Below are 25,518 nucleotides of genomic sequence, written 5' to 3' on the forward strand. Positions count from 1 at the left end.
GTGTTTATTCTGATGTCTGTGTTCAGCAAGTCTTTGTAGCAGAGTGGCATGACAAGGCCATGCAGTTTACTACTGGTGGAGCAAGTCCTTCTCTGCTCATTGCCACTCCTGCTCCCTTGCGTGAACTCCTGCTCGTATTATTAGTTCCCCTGTTTTGTATTCATATGTCTGTGTTCAGCAAGCCTTTGCAGCAGAGTGGCATGACAAGGCCATGCAGTTTACTACTGGTGGAGCAAGTCCTTCTCTGCTCATTGCCACTCCTGCTCCCTTGCATGAACTCCTGCTTGTGGTATTATTTGCCCTGTTTTGTATTTACCTGTCTGTTATGTTTGCCTATGTGCCGTCGGTACCTTCTGGTACCTGTTGTCCATTCGCTCCTGCTGTCACTGTCTAGTTCACGCTCCAGAGTGGACCCTGGCAACTTCCTGCGCCAAAGTCTAACCCTACCATCTAGGGCTCTAGTGAACACCAGGAGTTGCTTAGTCATGCCCCTCTGGAGTATTACTAGACAGTGGCGCAGTGGGGGTTTTCTCCCACTGTGCTGATGGTACATAGAGCTCATGTTTTCTCTGTGCTGCCTTTCATGTTTTTGTTTGTGCAATAAACTCTTATGTGTCTGTACCTGATTTCCGTTTATTGCTTGACGACGCGGAGGTCTCTCCTGGGACCTCCAACTCGTGACAGGCTCCTTTCCAGCACTGTCATAAAGGCTGCCATGTACTTTAGTTCCGCGGGTTCTTAGGACACAGCAAATTCACCCACAGTTCAGTCAGGTCCAAGGGTTTAACCGGGGGTCAGCTGGTATGGCACGACGACCATTTCTCCTCACATCTCCTCACTTCCAACCTCACAGGTGGGACCACCAGTGGAGGTGAAGTTCTTCCAGTCCACTAACGCATGGTGCCCGGTCCAGGTGCTCAGGAGCTGGCTGGCAGCTCTGGGGGACTCCGCCCCTGACCGCCCATTGCTCTCGTTCCAGGTCTCGGCCCGCACGGCCTCGCAGTTTCATCTCCCACGTTCGCACCCTGGCGGCGGGCTTGGGTTTCAACCCCAAGACCATTTCAGGACACTCCTTCCGTATTGGAGCTGCATCCGGGGCTTCAAAGCACAACGTCCCCGGCCACGTCATCCGCAAATGGGTCGCTGGCGCTCCTCAGGCTTCTCACGTTACATACCTACCCTCAGGCCGAGATATCCCAGGCATTCCACAGTTTGGATTTGTAACTTGGTCAGTTGCATAAAGGTTTTTCTCTCCCTACTCATATGTATTTTTGCCCCCTTTTAGGCTTACCCGCGGCATGGCTAAGGGCACCTCTCCAGCCATATTAGTTTAGGCAGGTTGGTTTCCTCTCTCAGGTCTCGGCACGTTCGGGGCACTAGCTCTCTGCCGTAGCCATGACCACAAGTAGCTTAACCACTTGCCATCTGGGCCCTTTGCCCCCTTCCTGACCAGGCCAAATTTTGCAAAACTGACATATCTCACTTTATGTGGTAATAACTTTGGAACGCCTTTATTTATCCAAGTCATTCAGAGATTGTTTTCTCGTGACACATTGTACTTCATGATAGTCATAAATTTGAGTCAAAATATTTCACCTTTATTTATGAAAAAATCCCAAATTTACCCAAAAATTTGAAAAATTCGCAATTTTCTAAATTTCAATTTTCTGCTTTTGAAACAGAAAGTGATACCTCATAAAATATTTATTATTTAACATTCCCCATATGTCTACTTTATGTTGGCATCATTTTGGAAATGTCATTTTATTTTTTTAGGACGTTAGAAGGCTTAGAAGTTTAAAAGCAATTCTTCAAATTTTTAAGAAAATTGCCAAAACCCACTTTATAAGGACCAGTTCAGGTCTGAAGTCACTTTGTGGGGCTTACATAGTGGATTCCACCATAAATGACCCCATTGTAGAAACTGCACCCCTCAAGGTATTCAAAACCGATTTTACAAACTTTGTTAACCCTTTAGGCGTTCCACAAGAATTAAAGGAAAATGGAGATCAAATTTTTAAATTTCACTTTTTTGGCAGATTTTCCATTTTAATCAATTTTTTTCTTTAACACATCGATGGTTAACAGCCAAACAAAACTCAATATTTATTACCCAGATTCTGCGGTTTACAGAAACACCCCACATGTGGTCGTAAACTGCTGTATGGGCACACGGCAGGGCGCAGAAGGAAAGGAACTCCACATGGTTTTTAGATGCCATGTCCCATTTGAAGCCCCCTGATGCACCCTTACAGTAGAAACTCCCAAGAAGTGACCCCATTTTGGAAACTAGGGGATAAGGTGCCAGTTTTATTAGTACTATTTTTGGGTACATATGATTTTTTGATCATTCATTATAACACTTTATGGGGTAAGGTGACCAAAAAATTGGTTGTTTTAGCACAGTTTCTATTTATTTATTTTTACAGCGTTCACCTGAGGGGTTCAGTCAAGTGACATTTTTATAGAGCAGATTGTTACGGACGTGGCGATACCTAATATGTATACTTTTTCTCATTTATTAAAGTTTTACACAATAATAGCATTTTTGAAACCAAAAAATTATGTTTTAATGTGTCCATGTTCTGAGAGCTATAGTTTTTTTATTTTTTGAGAGATTTTCTTATGTAGGGGCTCATTTTTTGCGGGATGAGGTGACGGTTTTATTGGTACCATTTTGTGGGACATACGCGTTTTTGATCACTTGGTGTTGCACCTTTTGTGATGCAAGGTGACAAAAATTGCTTGTTTTGACACAGTTTTTTTTATTTTTTTTTTACGGTGTTCACCCGAGGGGTTAGGTCATGTGATATTTTTATAGAGCTGGTTTTTACGGACGCGGCAATACTAAATATGTCTATTTTATTTTATTTTTTCTATTTTAAATTTTTTTTTTTATTCCTTACTTGGGATTATTTTTTTTTTTACATGTGAAACTTTTTTTTATTTTATTTTTTCAACCCTTTATTTTATTTTTATTTTATTTTACACTTTTCGTCCCCCATAAGGTCATACAAGACCTCTGGGGGACATTTACTTCACTTTTTATTTTTTTTTACACTGTTGATTTCTCCTGTAACTGGGGCTGACATAGTAGCCCCAGTTACAGGACAAATGCACCCCTATAGAGGCTGTACAGCAGCAATCCTGCACTGTACAGCCTCACAGCAGGGCTGATCGAGGTCTCTGAGAGACCTCACACAGCTCCTGCACACTCCGGTCACGGCGGTCACATGACCGCCGGGCCGGAACAGGAAGCGCACAGCGCTTCCTGCTCTGCAGACACAGCGCTCGGTGAGCGCTGTGTCTGCAGCGATCGTGAAGGCAGGGACACCTGGGCACTGTCCCTGCCTTGTCTTAGGGTTGCCCTGCTGTCACTGACAGCGGGCAACCCGATCAGCAGCTGCACAATTAGCGTGCAGCTGCTATTTCTGACAGGACGTTTTAAAACGTGCTGTCAGAAATAGACGTCCACCCATAGGATGTTTATATCCTATGGGCGGACGTGAGGCGGTTAAGACTGACATGTCAGCCTGCATTTGTGGGAGGGGCGTAGGCGCTCTTAAAAGGAGGCATGCCCTCTCCTCATGTGCGGGCGTTTTCGGTGCCCCACCCTCCCTCCTCTTTTCTTTCCATACTCCTCAGGGTATGCCCCCTTTTAGGCTTACCCGCGGCATGGCTAGGGGCACCTCTCCAGCCATATTAGTTTAGGCAGGTTGGTTTCCTCTCTCAGGTCTCGGCACGTTCGGGCCACTAGCTCTCTGCCGTAGCCATGACCACAAACTTACTGTATAATGGCTCAAAATCAATCCATCATATCTGAAAAAAAAAATCACATATTTTATTTTAAAATAACCAATCCTTAATGTACAGTATATTCAGAAAAGTGATCCCAGAACCCATTAAAACAGTAAAGGATAAAACAAGTAGATTATTATGCTAAATAAGGTAATATTGTAGCAAACAGCTTATGATCATTTCTATCAATTTGCTTCCCCATCCGTGCATCATCATCACTAGGTCCGTCATACAATTTGTCATCAATCATGCAGCAAAGAAAAGTGTACAGAGCCAGTATAGAGCCATAGATACTCCTTGTGTCGCTATATGGTACTTTTGCATGGCAAATGTTGCATTCAATGGAGCTTGGCATTTTTTTGGGGGGATTCAGGATGAATAAAACAGCAAGAGCCTCTGGGTAGTAAAGTAGTGGCCCATATACAGCTATGCTTGCTCATTATGGCTCTAGAGCAGCCAGAGGAAGGCTTGTTAGACAAGACAAAACAGCACATGACTACTCACTCCCAGAGATGCCTTATTGACAACTGTGTGTGTGGGGGGGTGTATCTTACCAGTATCTGTCTCACAATTTGAGGAAAACTGGTGGACACCATCCTTCGCAACCTTCGCTACTCAATTCCTTAGTGACTTCTTTTATTCTAACAATACTTTTGGTAATTAACAACGGGTTTGCTTAGACAAAAGAAGTAAACAATAACTTGATTGCATAGATTTAGCTTTTAGCATTTTGTTTGCTTGCCATCCGTACATCCACTCAACATTACAGTATAATCACCTTGGAGTCTTTATTTGAGCCTTTTAAACAAGAGACAGATGTACATATGTGCCATCTGGAACGCATTTCCACAAACCCTACAATTGTTTCTAATTAAATAGCGTGATGCACTGATGCTGGTCTTAAATGCCTCATACACTAATATGGATTTCCAAGACTACCATGATATGCAGAACCTTTTCCAGGATAGTTAGGCTACTTTCACACTAGCGTTTTGGTTTCCGTTTGTGAAAATCCGTCATGGGCTCTCACAAGCGGTCCAAAACGGATCAGTTTTGCCCTAATGCATTCTGAATGGAAAAGGATCCGCTTAGAATGCATCAGTTTGCCTCCTGTAATGACCGGCGTCACGCACAGGGAGGGAAAAGGGAAAGCCCTGCCCAAGGGAGAGGGAAAGGTGGTGACCCCTGAATCACCTTGTGGCTGGCACCTGACTGCCCTGACGTCCCTAGACGGGTTCCTCACCCGTGCGGCGATCACGTGCCTAAACCCTGGCTTTCCCTAAAATGAGCCCTAGATAGTGAACGGGCCGGTGGGATGGCTAGTCCGCACCACTGACACTAAGAGGGAAACACCAGGGAGAGGACAGACAATACAGACAAACACATACACCCAGGTGGGCGACCACAGCAGACCACAAAGGTCCAACAGGGATCCGGAGGGTAGCGTTCTGGACCAACAACCAGAGAACGCAGCAACACAGCTCCAGAGGGTCAGAATAGATGTCCAGGCAGGAAGCTCTATATCTGGCAACCAGAGAAGTGTGAGAGGGGAATATAAGGAGGTTGGGAGTGCTGGACAAGGAACAGCTGAGGAGAAGGAGCTACGGATCCCTGAGTGAGCCAAAAGGGTTGCAAAGCAAACCCAGAAAGCTACCATAAGGAAGCAGCCCTATCTTACATAGAGCGCGCAGCCAACCGCTGCGGCTTCCTGACCCCGGGTATAACGGAGTCAGGCGTGGTTCTTGACACCCTCGTGACAGTACCCCCCTCTCTACGAGGGGCCTCCGGACACTCAGGACCAGGTCTCTCAGGATGAGAGGCATGAAAAACCCGAACTAGCCTGTTGGCGTTTACGTCAGACGCAGGAACCCACATTCTTTCCTCGGGACCGTAACCTCTCCAATGCACCAGATATTGAAGAGAGCAGCGGACCCGACGAGAATTAACAATTTTCGATATCTGAAATTCTAGATTACCATCCACAACAACAGGAGGGGGTGGCAGCGGTGACGGTTCTAGAGGTGGAACATATTTTTTGAGTAACGACTTATGAAAGACATTATGGATTTGAAAAGTCTGAGGTAACTCCAGGCGAAAAGCCACGGGGTTGATGATGGCTACAATTTTGTAAGGACCAATAAACCTAGGACCCAGTTTCCAAGAGGGAACCTTCAATTTAATATTCCTAGTAGACAACCACACATAGTCATTCACTCCTAGGTCCGGACCTGGCGACCGTCTCTTATCAGCCATGCATTTGTATTTACCTCCCATATTTTTCAAGTTAGCTTGCACCTTCAGGAACCCCAGAAGACCCCCCCTCTTTGAAAGTACAGAATTGGGGATGAAAACCATATGCACCAAGAAATGGTGACTTGCCAGTGGATTCCTGACGACGATTATTTATGGCAAACTCAGCTAACGGTAAATATGATGACCACAACTCCTGGTTTTCAGACACAAAACATCTTAGATATGTCTCCAGGTTTTGGTTGGTACGCTCAGTCTGTCCATTCGACTGAGGATGGAAAGCTGAGGAAAAGGACAAGTGTACCCCCAAACGGGAACAAAAAGCTTTCCAAAATTTAGAAATAGACTGGGTACCCCGATCCGAAACAACATCGGAGGGGACCCCGTGAAGCTTCACGATTTCACTGACGAATACCTGAGCAAGAGTCTTAGCATTAGGTAGTGCGGGTAACGCAATGAAGTGTACCATTTTGCTAAACCTGTCCACTACTACCAAAATAACTGTTTTACCCGCAGACAAAGGTAAGTCAGTGATAAAATCCATTGACAGATGTGTCCATGGTCTATTGGGAATGACGAGTGGTAATAGAGACCCTGCAGGACGTGTATGTGAAACTTTTGCGCGCGCACAGGTAGAACAAGAAGACAAAAAATCCAATGCATCCTGACGCAACCTTGGCCACCAAAAACGACGAGACAATAGCTCCAAGGTTGCTTTACTACCCGGGTGCCCAGCAAGTGCCGAATTATGATGTTCCTTTAATAATTTAAAACGCAGGTTCAACGATACAAACAATTTCTCTGAGGGGCAAGAGACCGGGGTGTCCCCCTGGGCCTCTAACACCTTCCCCTCCAGAACAGAGTGTACCGCAGAAACAACCACTCCTCTTTGAAGAATGGGCACCGGATCACTCACATTACCCCCTCCAGGTAAACAACGAGATAGTGCATCAGCCTTGGTATTCTTTGCCCCAGGACGATAGGTAATCACAAAGTTAAACCTGGTAAAAAATAGCGACCACCTAGCTTGTCTAGGGGTGAGACGTTTAGCTGATTCGAGGTACAGAAGATTTTTGTGGTCCGTAATCACAGTGACGGGGTGGACTGCCCCCTCTAAAAAGTGTCGCCATTCTTCAAACGTTAGTTTAATAGCTAATAGTTCCCTATTGCCAATATCGTAGTTCTTTTCTGCTGCAGATAGTTTTTTAGAAAAGAAAGCACAAAGACGCCATTTGCCAGGAGACGGATCCTGAGACAGCACCGCCCCCACTCACACTTCTGACGCATCGACTTCAACAATAAAAGGCTGAGAGACATCAGGTTGGACTAGTACAGGTGCCGAGGTAAACCTCTCTTTTAGAGAGGAAAAAGCAACTTTAGCGGCGTCAGACCATTTAGAAAAATCAGTACCCTTCCTAGTCATGTCAGTAAGGGGTTTTACAATAAGTGAATAATTTTTAATGAATTTCCTATAGAAATTCGCGAAGCCCAAGTACCGTTGCAGTGCTTTGAGGTTCTCAGGACGATCCCAATCTAAAATTGCCTGGACCTTCCTAGGATCCATACGGAAACCTGAAGCAGATAAAAAATAACCTAGGAATTGTATCTCCTGAACGGCGAAGACACATTTTTCAATTTTAGCATATAATTTATTCGTCCGTAGGACCTGCAGTACTTGTCTGACATGCACCTCATGTGTTCTCAGATCAGACGAATAAATTAAAATATCATCTAGGTATATTACCACAAACCTGCCGATTAGATGACTAAATATTTCATTAACGAAATGTTGAAAGACGGCAGGAGCATTGGTCAGACCGAAAGGCATAACTAGATTTTCATAATGCCCCTCAGGGGTGTTAAAAGCTGTCTTCCACTCATCCCCCTCCTTAATACGAAGCAGATTGTAGGCCCCCCTAAGATCAAGTTTGGATAACCACCTAGCACCCACAATCTGGTTAAACAGGTCAGGAATGAGAGGAAGAGGGTATGGGTCTCGGATGGTTATCCGATTTAATTCGCGAAAATCTAGGCAAGGACGCAGGCCCCCATCTTTCTTTTTAACGAAGAAAAACCCTGCAGCCACGGGTGAAGAAGAGGGTCTGATGTGTCCCTTAGCCAAGCTCTCTGAGATATAATCTTTCATGGCTTGTCTCTCTGGACCCGAAAGATTATATAACCTGGTCTTAGGTAATTTTGCGCCGGGAATAAGGTTAACCGGGCAATCATAAGGACGATGAGGTGGTAACTTCTGACAACCCTTTTCAGAAAAAACATCCTCAAAATCCGAAATAAATGTAGGTAGGGTAGTTATGGAGGCGACTAAGCAATTGCTATTTAAGCAATTTTCTCTGCACTGCTCACTCCACTCCAATATCTCCCTGGCCTGCCAATCCACCACTGGATTGTGCGCTACCAACCAGGGAAGACCCAGCACTACCGGAGTGGGAAGCCCCTCCAGAACATAACATGAAAGCATCTCGTTATGGTGGTCCCCTACCCGATTGTGTAAATTATGAACAATGTGGGTGAGGTTTCTCTGAGACAGAGGAGCAGAATCAATAGCGAATATGGGAATAGGTCTCTGTAGCGTACAGAGAGACAAACCCATAGTGCGGGCAAAATGGGCATCTATCAAATTTACCCCTGCTCCACTGTCTAGAAAGAAAGAAATAGTCTTCGTCTTATCACCAAAAACAATAACCGCTCCACACAGCCTGGGGTTAGTAGTTTTCCGACGGTCTTTTGTTTCTGAGGAAAGAAGGACAGACATTAATGAAATGACCCCTCTCCCCACAAAAAAAACAAACCCCACGCCTACGGCGAGCCTCAGGAGGACGGGCCTGACGAGTAGTTCCTCCTAGCTGCATAGGCTCATCTAAGTCCGTACAGACTAACTGCTGCTTGGGAGGGGTTACCAATTGCTCCGGTTTTTTCAACCTGTCCCTAAGGCGTCTATCTATTCGGATAGAAAGGGACATAACCGCATCAAGGGAAAAGGGGGTCTCATATAATGCAAGCGCATCCTTAACCCTTTCGGATAACGAAGAGCATAACTGACTCCTGAGAGCCGGGTCGTTCCATTGGGTATCCGTAGCCCACCTACGGAAGTCAGAGCAATACTCCTCTACCGGCCGCTCTCCTTGTAGGAGTCTCCGTAATCTTGATTCAGCCAGTGCGACTTGGTCAGGGTCGTCATATATGAGACCCAAGGCCCCGAAAAACTCATCCACTGACCGAAGAGCCTGGGAATCAGGAGGTAAAGAGAACGCCCAGGAACGCGGGTCCCCCTGCAGCAGGGAAACAACAACCCCCACCCGCTGTTCTTCATTACCAGAGGAGTAAGGCGCAATTTAAAATATAATTTACAGGCCTCACGGAATGTCAAAAACTTGTCCCGTCCCCCAGAAAATCTGTCAGGGAGAGGGACCTTGGGTTCCGCAACAACCTGGTTACCAGTAGCAACCGCTGGGCTTGCGGTCTGTTGTAATTGCTGCTGTTGCTGGAGGACCGACGCCTTCAATCCTGCCACCTCCAAAGACAGGCCATGAAATAGTTTGGACAGAGCAGCAATTTGATCCATACTGGATTCTAAGTAGGTAAAAAAAAAAATTTTTTTTTTTTTACCTACACAAAATAAGGGCCAGATATAATGTAATGACCGGCGTCACGCACAGGGAGGGAAAAGGAAAAGCCCAGCCCAAGGGAGAGGGAAAGGTGGTGACCCCTGACTCACCTTGCGGCTGGCACCTGACTGCCCTGACGTCCCTAGACGGGTTCCTCACCCGTGCGGCGATCACGTGCCTAAACCCTGGCTTTCCCTAAAATGAGCCCTAGATAGTGAACGGGCCGGTGGGATCGCTAGTCCGCACCACTGACACTAAGAGGGAAACACCAGGGAGAGGACAGACACTACAGACAAACACATACACCCAGGTGGGCGACCACAGCAGACCACAAAGGTCCAACAGGGATCCGGAGGGTAGCGTTCTGGACCAACAACCAGAGAACGCAGCAACACAGCTCCAGAGGGTCAGAATAGATGTCCAGGCAGGAAGCTCTATATCTGGCAACCAGAGAAGTGTGAGAGGGGAATATAAAGAGGTTGGGAGTGCTGGACAAGGAACAGCTGAGGAGAAGGAGCTACGGATCTCTGAGTGAGCCAAAAGGGTTGCAAAGCAAACCCAGAAAGCTACCATAAGGAAACAGCCCTATCTTACATAGAGCGCGCAGCCAACCGCTGCGACTTCCTGACCCCGGGTATAACGGAATCAGGCGTGGTTCTTGACACCCTCGTGACACCTCCGTTCCGTCTCTATTCCACTTTGGAGGTGGACACCAAAACGCTGCTTGCACCGTTTTGGTGTCCGTCTGACGAAACTGAGCCAAAGGGGTCCGTTCTGACACACAATGTAAGTCAATGAGGACGGATCAGTTTTCTATGACACAATCTAGCACAATAGAAAACGGATCCTTCCTACATTGACTTTCAATGGTGTTCAAGACGGATCTGTGTTGGCTATGTTAAAAATAATACAATCGGATCCATTCTGAACGGATGCAGACGGTTGTATTATCTGAACGGATCCGTCTGTGCAGATCCTTGATGGATCCACACCAAACGCGAGTGTGAAAGTAGCCTAAAACATGGAAATGGAAGTGGTAATTTCTGTTTGTTGATGGAATATTTATTGCCTGCTCTTCTACTATTAATGAGTCCCAGACTAGCAGTTTCTGCTAAATAGGATTGCAATAACATCATATGTATAGTGAGTGATGGCCTATCTAGTGCAGTATATGTATTTACCATTTCTTTGGCCACAGTATCAAGGGAGCCGTTTGTTCTATGCAGGGAGAACATAAAAAACATAGCATAAATCAGGTTCCATTTACAAGTAAACACTGAAGTTGTTTATGGAGTATAAATCACCACATCTCCAATCATGTTTGATGCTTAAAAAAAGAGAGCTTTTGCACTTTTAAGTTTTCCTTAAGGATATAAAGTTTAAAAGAAAGTCAATAGTTATAAGAAGGCATCTAAGTATCACAATTGCTTGAATTAAAAAAAAATAATGTTTGAAGTCCTCATGTTGATGAAATATCATGTGTTCTGTCCCCAGATGCAGATCCAGTTGTTTTCTATGTGTTTATCATTTTGACATTGTATTTTACTGTGTTGTAATTCATTTGCATTATATTGGGTGGTAACAGCCCCATCTACTGATGAGTTCATGTATTTCATCCAGCCTGTTTTCTCCTATGCATTATGGGAGTCCCAGGGCATTGTGGATAGTTCCTGGTTCTTTCTAGTCTTGTGCTGGGATATCAAGCAGCCACCATCTTACGTCTCAGAAGCCACACACTCTCACTGGTTTTCCTGCTCCATCATCTGTTATTCAGCCTGTTTTCAAGCATAGTCGGTAAGGGCACTATCTATGTGACATTTACTGAAGTTTATTATATGTTTCTTGTATCTGATAGCTCATGTACTGTATGTGTAGCAGATTATTCTGTGTCTTATGCCATGTACCATGGATATTTATGTTCTAAAATATTACAGTTTTATTCTGTAGTTTCACCTTTCCTGTCAATCTACTATCAATAAAGAGAAAGTTAAAGCAGTACAGTTTTCTCCTCTTATCAAGACAGAGAAGGTTTAGCTACATGTCAGATTACACACTGTGCTAACATGTATGAGGACAGTATAGCATGTATTGGAGATTGTAACATTTGGTACTTTGCCAAAGATGATGGTAGAATTCATAAAAAATTTTAGCCCTTTAAAGAGTGATGAAGGAGGATTTGTAGAGGGCGATGAGGAAGCAAAATATTTTTTTTTCTCCATTATATACACTGAGAAAAAGGAAAAGAGTATCAAAATAAACTCCCCATTACATGTGACTTGTCTAACTTAGGAAGAAGTGCAGCAGTGTCTTAAAACAATTAAAATAGACAAGTTGCCAGTTCCAGATTGCATACACCTCCTGTCACGGGGTAGAGTCGCGGGTATAAAGATAGAGCGGAGGTGCACCCCCTGAGCTGACACCCGGTCCCCTGTCCCTGCCTACTTGCACCACCCACCCTAGGTGACGGGGCACAACTGGGCGACAGTCCCTGACCTTAGTAAGCAGAGAGATAGAGACAGCAGGGAAGCGGACAGCCAATGAGAGGTAGCACTAGAGCGGACAGACTGGTGGAACAAGCAAGGTACCACCAAAAACGGAAGGGCGGGGCAGGTCAACTAGCCGGGGTCAGTCCAGGAGGTCACAACAGTACAAGAGAAGAGGCAAAGACAAAATCCAAAAGCAAGCCGAGGTCAAAATCCAAGAGGTAGTGTCAAGGTTCAGGGAGCAGGTAGAAGAGGTGTCAGGAAGCAGATGAAGGGTCAAATCCAAAGGTAAGCTAAATAACAATAATAGTACACAACCTACAGGACCAAAATCACAGGCAACCTGTAGCCTAGCCAGCAGGTTGCCTGTATTTATAGTGGGGAGTGAGGGTCATGTGACGTGGCCAGCGTCACATGACCGACAGACAAACAAGTCGAGCACCGAGTGATCAGCTCGGCGCTCAAGGCAGACCTAGGAGCAGGGAGCCTCCCAGCTAGCAAAAGCCGCCCTGGGAACGAGGCTGAACACAGAAGCTCCCGAAGCTAATCAGCAGGTCTGCGGCTGATAGGAGACCGAGTGCGCCTTCGGCGCCCCGTTACAGTACCCCCCCTTTTACGAGGGGCCAACGCCCCCGAGCCCTTGGGTACAAATCTCCCAGGATGCTCATCATGAAACTTCTTGATGAGCCTCGGGGCGTGGATCTTAGTAGCTGGGACCCAAGACCTCTCCTCGGGTCCATAGCCTTTCCAGTGGACCAGGTATTGAAAGGAGTTCCTAACCTTTCTAACATCAATAATTCTAGAGATGATGAATTCCTCCTGACCTTCAACCTCCACACGTGGAGGAGGTTTTTTAACTGGAACCACTGGTGACACATATCTCTTAAGCAAGACTAATGAAACACATCATGAATACGAAAGGAGTCGGGTAGCTTAAGTCTAAAGGACACTGGGTTAACAACTTCAATAATATTGTATGGTCCAATGAAACGCGGAGAGAATTTCCTAGAACACTGTTTCAAAGCAAGGTTCTTAGTCGACAACCACACCTTATCACCGAGTACAAAATTTACCCCCTTGGAACGTCTCTTATTGGCATGTTTACACTGGGTTTCCTGGGCCTTTTCCAGGTTCGTTTGAACCTGTGCCCAGACTGTGCACAGTCTAGAGGTAAAAGAATCTGCTGCGGGTTGAGTGAGGATACAGAGGGACTAGAACAAAAGTGAGGATGCAAACCACTGTTACACAAAAAAAAGAAGACACCCCCGTGGAAGAATTAACTCGATTGTTAATAGCGAATTCTGCCAACGGGAGGTATCTCACCCATAAGAGTTGGTTATGTGATACATAGCACCTTAGAAAAAGCTCCACTGCCTGATTTCACCGTTCCGTCTGCCCATTGGTCTGTGGATGGAAAGCAGACAAAAAGGATAAAGAGATGTTGCATCTTCGACAAAAAGCCCTCCAGAAACCAGAAACAAACTGAACGCCTCTATCAGAGACGATATTCTTAGGGACCCCATGCAGACGTACCACATTTTCAATGAACAAGGATGCTAAGGTCTTCGCATCAGGGAGCTTACTTAAAAGGAACAAAGTGCGCCATCTTGCTAAAACGGTCAACCACTACCCACACCACTGATTTCCCGTCAGAAGTGGGCAGATCAGAAATAAAATCCATGGAAATGTGAGACTATGGCTTGCAGGGAATGGGTAGTGGTTGTAGTTCACCAGCGGGAAATGTTCTCGGGGTCTTAGACCTGGCACAAACATCGCAAGCCAAAACATAAGACCGTACATCCTTAGACAAAGTGGGCCACCAGAAAGACCTCAGCAGCAATTCCTTAGTGGCAGCAATACCTGGATGACCAGAGAGCACGGAGTCATGACATTCACCCAATAATTGAAACGAAAGCACTCAGGAACAAATAACTTATCTGCCGGTGTTTGTGGAGGAGCAAGTTGCTGAGCCCGTTGAATCTCAGAGGAAAGAGCCGCAGAAATTGCTGCCACAAAGATGCTTGCCAGCAAGATGGGTTCCGGGGGGGTGTCAGGAGGTTAGATGGCATTAAAACTGCGGGATAAGGCATCTGCCTTAATATTTTTACTACCTGGTCTGAAAGTAACAGAAAAATTAAAACGAGTAAAAAACAGGGCCCATCTGGTTTGTCTAGGATTAAGGCGTTTGGCCGCCTCAAGAAACACTAAGTTCTTATGATGGGTGAGGACAGTAATACGGTGTCTAGCCCCTTCTAAAAAATGCCTCCATTCCTCAAATGCCCATTTTATGGCCAGTAATTTGCGGTCTCCAATATCGTAATTTCTCTCCAAAGGAGAGAACTTACGAGAGAAGAAGGCGCATGGCTTAAATTAATGAGGTTAGAAGACCCCCAGAGAAAGGATGGCCCCCACACCATCCTCTGAGGCATCAACCTCCACCACAAAAGGTTCCTCGGTATCGGGCTGAACCAAGACTGGAGCCATCTGAAAACAATTTTTAAGGGTATTAAAGGCCCGACAGGCCTCCAACGACCAGTTAACCAGATCAGAACCTTTATTAGTTAAGTCAGTAAGGGGCTTGGCAATAACAGAAAAATTATTTATGAATTTACGGTAAAAATTGGCGAATCCTAAAAAGCGTTGGAGTGCCTTTAACCCCTTAGGGACGCATGACGTACCGGTACGGCATGTTTCCCGAGTCCTTAAGGACCCATGACGTACCGGTACGTCATGAGTTTAAAATTAGATTGCGGCGCTGCGGGGGTTAATCCGAACAGGATGCCGGCTGAAATCATTCAGCCGGCATCCTGTCACAACGCCGGGGGGGGGGGAAGTCATGTGACCCCCCCCCCCCCCGTATCGGCGATCGCAGCAAACCGCAGGTCAATTCAGACCTGCGGTTTGCTGCGCTTTCTGACGATTCTGATCCGCGGGGATCAAACTTTAAAATGCCCCAAATAAAGTTTTATTCACCCCCCCCTGCACCCGTGAATGATTTTATGGCAGCGGGTGGTACAGGGGGGGTGTTGCGGGCGGTGCGGGAGGTGGGATCGCGATCCCCCGCCCGCCTCCTCTTGAATATTCATTGGAGTCCAGTGGTTATACCAGGAGTGTCAGCACATTGCTGTGATGCGATGTCAGACGTTTAACCCTTTCCATACCGCGGTCCGTACGAACCGCTGTATGGAAAAAGTTAACAGTAGGAGGGGGCTCCCTCCCTCTCCCATCGGGGGGCTGCTGTGCCTTTGCAGCCCCTTAATGGAGAGGGAGAGAGCCCCCAGACAGCCCCCAAACAGCCCCCTCCTTACCCTTCCCCGTCTGCGAAGTTGTGGCCACAACTGAGCAGACGGGGAAGGTTCCCATGGCAACAGGACGCCTTCTCAGGCATCCTGCTGTCCATGGTGCTGAACAGATCTGTGCTAAAGGCATAGATCTGCTCAGACAAAGTGTAAGTAAAATACAGTACAGTACACTATATATTGTACTGTACTGCATTATGCAGACATCAGACCCACTGGATCTTCAAGAACCAAGTGGGTCTGGGTCAAAAAAAAAGTGGAAAAAAAAGTAAAAATAAAAAAACACATTTATAACTCATTAAAAATGAAAAAAATTTAATTCCCTACCCATGTTTGGTATCGCCGCATCCGTAACAACCTGATCTATAAAACGGTCATGTTACTTTCCCCGCACGGTGAACGCCATAAAAATAAAAAAAATAAAAACTATGCGGAAATTGAAATTTTGCCCACCTTACTTCCCAAAAAAGGTAATAAAAGTGATAAAAAAAGTCGCATGTACGCCAAAATAGTACCAATCAAACCGTCATCTCATCCCGCAAAAATCATACCCTACCCAAGATAATCGCCCAAAAACTGAAAAAACTATGGCTCTTAGACTATGGAAACACTAAAACATGATTTTTTTTTGTTTAAAAAATGAAATCATTGTGTAAAACTTCAATAAATTTAAAAAAAGTTTACATATTAGGTATCGACGAGTCCGTATCGACTGGCTCTATAAAAATATCACATGACCTAACCCCTCAGATGACCACCGTAAAAAAATAAAAATAAAAACGGTGTAAAAACAGCCATTTTTTGTCATCTTACATCACAAAAAGTGTAATAGCAAGTGATCAAAAAATCATATGCACCCCAAAATAGTGTCAATCAAACCGTCATCTCATCCCGCAAAAAATGAGACCCTACTTAAGATAATCGCCCAAAAAACTGAAAAAACTATGGCTCTTAGACTATGGAGACACTAAAACATTTTTTTTGTTTTAAAAATGAAATCATTGTGTAAGGCCTCATGCACACGACCGTTTTTTTTTGCGGTCCGCAAAACATATTTCCGTTGTTCCTTGATCTGTGACCGTTTTTTCTTCCGTGGGTCTTCCTTGATTTTTGGAGGATCCACGGACATGAAAAGTGAAAAATAAAACTAAGTCAAGTTTGCATTGAAAATGATAGGAAAAGCGGACACGGATCACGGACACGGATCACGGACGCGGATGACTATCTTGTGTGCATCCGTGATTTTTCACGGACCCATTGACTTGAATGGGTCCGTGAACCGTTGTCAGTGAAAAAAATAGGACAGGTCATATTTTTTTCACGGACTGCAAAAACGGATCACGGACGCGGAAGCCAAACGGTGCATTTTCCGATTTTTCCACGGACCCATTGAAAGTCAATGGGTCAGCGAAAAATAACGGAAAACGGAACAACGGCCGCGGATGCACACAACGGTCGTGTGCATGAGGCCTAAAACTTACATAAAGAAAAAAAATTGTATACATATTAGGTATCGCCGCGTCCGTGACAACCTGCTCTATTAAATAACCACATGATCTAACCTGTCAGATGAATGTTGTAAATAACAAAAAAAAAAACGTGCCCAAAAATCTATTTCTTGTTACCTTGCCGCACAAAAAAGTGTAATATAGAGCAACCAAAAATCATATGTACCCTAAACTAGTACCAACAAAACTGCCACCCTATCCTGTAGTTTCAAAAATGGGGTCACTTTTTTGGAGTTTCTACTCTGGGGGTGTATCAGGGGGGCTTCAAATGGGACATGGTGTAAAAAAAAACAGTCCAGCAAAATCTGCCTTCCAAAAACCGTATGGCATTCCTTTCCTTCTGCACCCTGCCGCGTGCCCGTACAGCGGTTTACGACCACATATGGGGTGTTTCTGTAAACTACAGAATCAGAGCCATAAATAATGAGTTTTGTTTGGCTGTTAACCCTTGCTTTGTAACTGGAAAAAAAATATTAAAATGGAAAATCTGCCAAAAAAGTGAAATTTTGAAATTGTATCTCTATTTTCCATTAAATCTTGTGCAACGCCTAAAGGGTTAACAAAGTTTGTAAAATCAGTTTTGAATACCTTGAGGGGTGTAGTTTCTTAGATGGGGTCACTTTTATGGAGTTTCTACTCTAGGGGTGCATCAGGGGGGCTTCAAATGGGACATGGTGTCAAAAAAACATTCCAGCAAAATCTGGCTTCCAAAAACCATACGGCACACCTTTCCCTCTATGCCCTACTGTGTGCCCGTACAGTAGTTTACGGCCACATATGGGGTGTTTCTGTAAACGGCAGAGTCAGGGCAATAAATATACAGTCTTGTTTGGCTGTTAACCCTTGCTTTGTTAGTGGAAAGTTACTTCAGACCTGTAGAGGTCCCTAAAAATTTGGTTTTTGTAAATTTCTGAAAAATTTCAAGATTTGCTTCTAAACTTCTAAGCCTTGTAACATCCCCAAAAAATAAAATATCATTCCCAAAATAATTCAAACAGGAAGTAGACATATGGGGAATGTATGTGTGCAACAGACTTATAGGTCCTACAGGAGGTGGCCACGCTATTACAGTATATGGCAGAATTTTTCAAGGGTCATGCGACCAAAGCGTGGCTTGAATCACCTACTAATTTTTTATTTTATATACATAAAACTTGTATCTTTATTATTTCAATTTAAAAGTTAAACTCTAAATTAATGATTAAAAATCCTCAGAGTGAGCGGTGAGACTGTTGTATATATTTGTATACCTCTACTCAGTATATACCACTGGATGGAATAGCTACTGATATCATTCTCAGGGCTTGCCCTAATCCCTAAATCTTAACAGCAACTTTATATTTAGTTGCATGTGTGTCTCTGCTATGGAGGCTCACTGCGCTCTATCTGACTCTAAAATGTAAGAGCTCCTGCTTCCCTACATGTTTCGCCGAACCTTCGGCGTCCTCAGGGGATATAGAGGTTTGCAATGGAGGGGGCGGTCCCTAGATTTTATGGGTTCGGTTCATGGGGGTCGGGTGGCAGCGGCCAATCCGAACTGTACTTTCAATGATTGGCGTGACTTGATGCCAATCACATTCACTTCCGATACCAGTTATCCACGTCACCAACCCCTGGTGACGTAGTCTCAGACACTCCCATTTGCCCGCGTCACTACCACTTCCGCCTGTGACGTAAACGGGCCTCCGATTGATGGAGAATCCAGTATCTAAATAGTTCCGGTGCAGAGGTATCTACGTTATTGGTCCTTTACTGATGACGCCCATCCCCGCGTCCAGCGCTTGGAGATGACGTCTATTTACAATCGTCGTCCTGTGTTATACCTATGCATGCGCCGGTACTTTAGGATATTTGCAGAATAAGTTGTCCCGTATTTGTTCAGGTATTGTACCTTATGAATGGGCCTGCATAAACACTTGGGGGAATACTTATGATCTACCTCTTATGTCGCTTATTCTCTCAGAGCCAGGGGTTAATTAATATAAAATAAAGAAGGAAAAAATAAAATATGGGGAATGTAAAGTCATCACAATTTTTGGGGATATTACTATGTATTACAGAAGTAGAGAAACTGAAACTTTGAAATTTGCTAATTTTTCAAAATTTTTGGTAAATTGGGTATTTTTTTATGCAAAAAAATGATTTTTTTTTCTTCATTTTACCAGTGTCATGAAGTACAATATGTGACGAAAAAACTGTCTCAGAATGGCCTGGATAAGTCAGTTTTTTAAAGTTATCAGCACTTAAAGTGACACTGGTCAGATTTGCAAAAAATGGCCAAGTCCTTAAGGTGAAATAGGGCTGAGTCCTTAAGGGGTTAAGGAGGATGGTCTTACCCAGTCTTGGATAGCCTGAACCTTACTGGGATCCATTTTAAATGAATGAGGAGTAAGAATATAGCCGAGATAAGGAATCTCTTGAACTCCAAACAAACATTTCTCTAATTTAACAGACAGATAATTCTCCCTGAGGATTTTAAGAACCAATCTGATGTGAGACACATGAGAATCCCAGTCAGGTGAAAAGACAAGAATATCATTGAGATAAACAATCATAATTTTGCAGATGAGTTCTCTAAAAATGTCGTTCATGAAATTCTGAAACACATCTGGGGCATTGCAAAGACCGAATGGCATAACAAGATACTCAAAGTGTCCCTCTGGAGTATTAAAAGCAGTTTTCCACTCATCTCCCTCCTACGAACTAGGTTATACGCTCCTCTCAAATCAAATTTAGAAAACCACGAAGCACCCAAAATCTGGTTAAACAAATCAGGAATCAACGGGATGGAATACTGATTCCTAATAGTGATTTTATTCCAATTTCTATAGTCAATGCAGGGCCTGAGACCACTGTCCTTTTTGACGAAAAAGAATCCTGCTCCCAGGGGAGAGGTGGAGGGCCTAATATGTCCCTTCTTGAGACTCTCCTGGATATAGTCTTTTATGGCCCTGCGCTCAGGACCGTAAAGATTATAAATCCGTCCTTTAGGAAATTTGGACTCGGGTACCAAGTCGATAACACAGTCATAAGGCCTATGGGGAGGGAGAGTATCTTTCTCAGTGGTGGAAAAAACATCTGAATAATCAGAAATTAAATGAGGAATAATATCTGATGAAACCACAGCTTGAACTACGGTTAAGCAAGAACTACAGTTAGGCCCCCATCTCTCTAACTCGCCCGAACTCCAGTTAACCACTTAAGGACCACAGGTTTATACCCCCCTAGTGACCAGGCCCTTTTTTACAAATCGGCACTTCACAACTTTAACGGTTTATTGCTCGGTCATGCAACTTGGCACCCAAATGAATTTTGCCTCCTTTTCTTCTCACAAATACAGTTTTCTTTTGGTGGTATTTGATTGCTGCTGAGATTTTTTGTTTTTACGATATTAATCAAAATGGGCCGTAATTTTCTCAGAAAAAGTGTATTTTTAACTTTCTCTGGTTAAATTGTTCAAATATAATTACATTTCTATACAAGTTTGTGTCAGAATTTATTGTGCTACATGTCTTTGATAAAAATCCAATAAGTGTATATTTATTGGTTTGCACAAAAGTTATAGCGTTTACAAACTATGGTACAAAAATGGGAATCTCCGCATTTTGAAGCAGCTCTGACTTTCTGAGCACCTGTCATGTTTCTTGAGATGCTAGAATGCCAGGATAGTATAAATACCCCCCCAAATGACCCCATTTTAGAAAGAAAACACCCCAAAGTATTCGCGGAGGGGCATAATGAGCTCATGTATGATTTTTTTTTTTTTCACAAGTTAGCGGAAAATGACACTTTCTGAGGAAAAAAATATATATATATAAAGTTTCCATTTCTGCTAACTTCTGGCAAAAAAATAAAAATCTCGCACGGACTCACTATGCCCCTCAGTGAATAACTTGGTGTGTCTACTTTCCGAAATGGGGTCATTTGTGGGGTGTGTTTACTGTTCTGGCATTTTGGGCGGGGCTAAATTGTGAGCAACCAAGTAAAGCCTAAATGTACTTGTTAGACTTGCGGCCCCTTTACGCGCCTAGGCTGCAAAAAAGTGTCACACATGTGGTATCGCCGTACTCAGGAGAAGTAGGGCAATGTGTTTTGGGGTGTATTTTCACATATACCCATGCTGGGTGAGAGAAATATCTCTGTAAATTGACAACTTTGTATAATTTTTTTTTAAAAGTTGTCATTTACAGAGATATTTCTCTCACCCAGCATGGGTATATGTAAAAATACACCCCAAAACACATTGCCCTACTTCTCCTGAGTACGGCGATACCACATGAGTGACACTTTTTTGCAGCCAAGATGCGCAAAGGGGCCGAAAGTCCAACGAGTACCTTTTAGGAGGGCATTTTTAGACATTTGGATTCCAATCCAGACTTCTTCTCACGCTTTAGGGCCCCTAAAATGCCAGGGCAGTATAAATGCCCCACAAGTGAGAAGACACCCCAAGTTATTCCGTTAGGGGCATGGCGAGTTCATGTAAAAAAAAAAAAATTGTCACAAGTTAGTGACAAAAGACTTTGTAAGAAAAAAATAAAAAATAAAAAATAAATCATGAGACTTTGTAAGAAAAAAAATTAAAAATAAAAAATAAATCATTTTCTGCTAACTTGAGCCAAAAAAAAAAAACTTCTATGAACTCGCCATGCCCCTCAGGGAATACCTTGGGGTGTCTTCTTTCCAAAATGGGGTCACTTGTGGGGTATTTATACTGCCCTGGCATTTTAGGGGCCCTAAAGCGTGAGAAGAAGTCTGGAATCCAAATGTCTAAAAATGCCCCCCTAAAATGAATTTGGGCCCCTTTGCGCACCTAGGCTGCAAAAAAGTGTCACACATGTGGTATCGCCGTACTCAGGAGAAGTAGGGCAATGTGTTTTGGGGTGTATTTTTACATATACCCATACTATGTGTGAGAAATATCTCTATAAATGACAACTTTTAAAAAAAATTAATACAAAGTTGTGAATTTACAGAGATATTTCTCTCGCTGGCAGGCTGTAGTATAACTTCCGAACAGCGCGCGCGTTCACAGCAAATCTTGGGTCTCACGAGATGACGCTGATCGGCATTAGTGTGACCTGAGGGAGCCGCCGCACTGACGCCGATTGGCGTTAGTGTGACAGGAAGAGGTTAATGACCGGATTGTGTTGCTGAAGCCAGGGCATACCAAGGACTACCTGCACAGGAAGATTCTCTAAAACAAAGAAAGAGCATTTCTCTGAGTGGCAGACAGGGTAATCTCTGGAGTACGGAGTTTTACTGTGCCCCCTAGCAGGGGGGTAGAATCGATGGTGACAACCTGGATCGGGGTGGACAATTCTAGTATAGGAATTCCCATTTGTTCAACAAATTTGTAATCAATAAAACTAAAAGCTGACCCTGAATCCACAAAGGCATTTCCTGACCCCTTTAAGACTCCAAAGACAATAGAAACCGGCAACAATAATTTACTTCTTACCATCTCCGGGATTACCTTGTGCTTGGATACTTCAGACTTGGATGACTTTCCAGAAGACGGAGCTTTAGGACACTGACGGATCCAGTGGTCGGGATCCCCACAATAAAAACATTTTTTTTTTACAGCTTTCCTTGAAAGCTAAAAAACTTCGGCGGTCACCCGAAAACCGATCGGGGAATTTAATTTGTGCTTCTACCTTAACGGTGGCTGGAGTTCGGACGGTCTCCTGAACCTGTAGTTTCTCCCCAAGTTCCTGTAGTATTTGAGAAAGACACTGCACATGTTCAGTTAGGCTCTGTAGAGGGTCCATGCTAAATTAAGGCCTGTGATTCTGTCACGGGGTAGAGTCGCGGGTATAAAGATAGAGCGGAGGTGCACCCCCTGAGCTGACACCCGGTCCCCTGTCCTGCCTACTTGCACCACCCACCCTAGGTGACGGGGCGCAACTGGGCGACAGTCCCTGACCTGAATAAGTGTGCAAGCAGAGAGATAGAGACAGCAGGGAAGTGGACAGCCAATGAGAGGTAGCACTAGAGTGGACAGAGAGGTGGAACAAGCAAGGTACCACCAAAAATAGAAGGGCGAGGCGGGTCAACTAGCCGGGGTCGGTCCAGGAGGTCACGTCAGTACAAGAGACGAGGCAAAGACAATATCCAAAAGCAAGCCGAGGTCAAAATCCGAGAGGTAGCGTCAAGGTTCAGGGAGCAGGCAGAAGAGGTGTCAGGAAGCAGATCAAGGGTCAAGTCCAAAGGTAAGCTAAATAACAATAATATTACACAGCCTAAGGGACCAAAATCACAGCCAGCAGGTTGCCTATATTTATAGTGGGGAGTGAGGGTCATGTGACGTGGCCAGCGTCACATGACCGACAGACAAACAAGTCGAGCACCGAGTGATTAGCTCGGCGCTCAAGGCAGACCTAGGAGCAGGGAGCCTTCCAGCTAGCAAAAGCCGCCCTGGGAACGAGGCTGAACACAGATGTCACGACCATGGTTGTGGTTGTGACTCCTTGGTTCGCATGCTGTTGTCAGCGGTTTGTCTTATGTTGTCTTCCACAGGTGTGGGCTCTGTACCTTGCCTCACGTGTGGTTGCCGCTGGCAACATAAGGTTATTGGCAGTGGAGCGACCTGAGCGGTTGCTAGGCGCTCGCTGTCACGGCATGCGGTTGCCTCTGGCAACGTGTGGTTTTAGTGTTCACTTTTTATGTTTGGTGAAAGGGAGTTTGATTTCTGTACACTTCCCCTTTAAGTGACACTTAACTGGTTTGGTGATGGAAGGGTTAAGCTCCTTTCCTAGTGTGTGTGTGTGTGTGGCCACTTGGGTTATTTAGCTTCCTGCTGGATGGCAAAAGCTTGAGGGGTACTCCAGGCATGTTGCTAGAGTCGTCCTCCTGGTATCCTGTTACCATCCTTCCAGTAAGGGCCACCCTTCCGGTCATAAATCCAAATCCCTGATGTTTAGTTGATGTCCTATGCTTTTGGTTTTTATTGCAGCTATGGATGTCCTGGTTCCTCTGTGTTCTTATGTGTGTGCTGTTTGTCTAATGTTTGTGTGGACAGCGTTTCTGAGCACGGGTTCCAGTCAGCAAGGCTGTGGCAGGTTAGTGTGGAACTGTTTGGTTCACCTGTCATATTCATAGGTCTGTTCTTGTTCCCCTTCTCCCTGCTGCTTGGCCAGTGAGACTCCTGTTCCTCCGTGCCTAGGAGGAATAGGGACTATTAGGTTCCAGAGTATGAGCCCTCCTACCATCGGGGTCGGCTCATACGGCTAGGAGACAGGGTCAGTGTTAGGGACGCAATAGGAGGTGACCTGCTCCCTAATTCTGTCGTCCTGGCTGAGTAGCGACCGGACATCTTCAGAATATCGCACGACTGAGGGTTTCCCCCATCCTCAGTCACGACAAAAGATCCTCGCTCCCGAAGCTACAGATCCTCGCTCTCGTTACACCTACTCCTAAGAGAATTAAGTAATATCATGGCCAGACCCTTATTTCTGATATTTAAGGACTCTATAATGCGGTGGCATGCCCGGGGTGGGGGTAGGGGTCCACCCCGGGTGCCAGCCGAGCCGGCTCTCATAGGGGTGCCAGAACAGAAGCAATGAGCGCTTCCATCAATATAGATGGAAGCGCTCATTGCTTTTCCCTTTATAAGATGCAGTGCATCTTATAAAGGGAATACTAGTGAGCGCTTCCATAATGGAAGCGCTCACTAATCAGCAGGAGGAGGGGGAGAGAAGCGCTGAGAGCGCTGTCCAGGGCCCGTGCTCTTCTCAGGGCCCGTGCTGCTGTGTCCTGGCTGCCTGCAGCATCAGGACGTACAGAGCGCACTCTGACCTGACGCTGCAGGAGGTCAGGTGACTGCAGCGCGGGCCCTGAGAAGAGAAGACAGCCAGGACAGGGAGAGACCCATACTGACATGCATGCAGCCAATCAGAAAAACAAAAATATATATTTGTCACTCAGCGGTGTAGTTATTTCTTGTGAAGCCTTTTGTGACATGTATTAGCGCAAAAAGAAAGAATACATTTAGCGCTCTGCGGTGCACTTATCTGTAGTAAAAGATTTGGTGGGGTGTTTTAACATGAAAAGAAAAAATATATTTGTCGCTCAGGGGTGTAATTATTTCTTGTAAAGCCTTTTGTGACGTGTATTAGTGCAAAAAGAAAAAATACATTTACCGCTCTGCAGTGCACTTATCTTAGTAAAGTCTTTGGTGGGTTGTTTTAGCGGAAAAAGAAAAAATATGTTTTCCGTTCAGTGGTGTATTTATTTCTTGTAAAGTCTTTTGTGACGTGTATTAGCGCAAAAAGAAAAAATACATTTACCGTTCTGCGGTGTAGTTATTTCTTGAAAAGCCTCTTGTGATGTGTATTAGCGCAAAAAGAAAAAATACATTTACCGCTTTGCGGTGCACTTATCTGTAGTAAAGGCTTTGGTGAGGTGTTTTAGCGCAAAAAGAGAAAATACATTTGCCGCACAGCGGTTTAGTTATTTCTTGTAAAGTCTTTTGTGACGTGTATTAGAGCAAAAAGAAAAAATACATTTACCGCTCTGCAGTGCACTTATCTGTAGTAAAGGCTTTAGTGTTGTGTTT

Source organism: Bufo bufo, chromosome 8 (assembly GCF_905171765.1).
Source record: "Bufo bufo chromosome 8, aBufBuf1.1, whole genome shotgun sequence".
Classification (NCBI taxonomy): domain Eukaryota; kingdom Metazoa; phylum Chordata; class Amphibia; order Anura; family Bufonidae; genus Bufo; species Bufo bufo.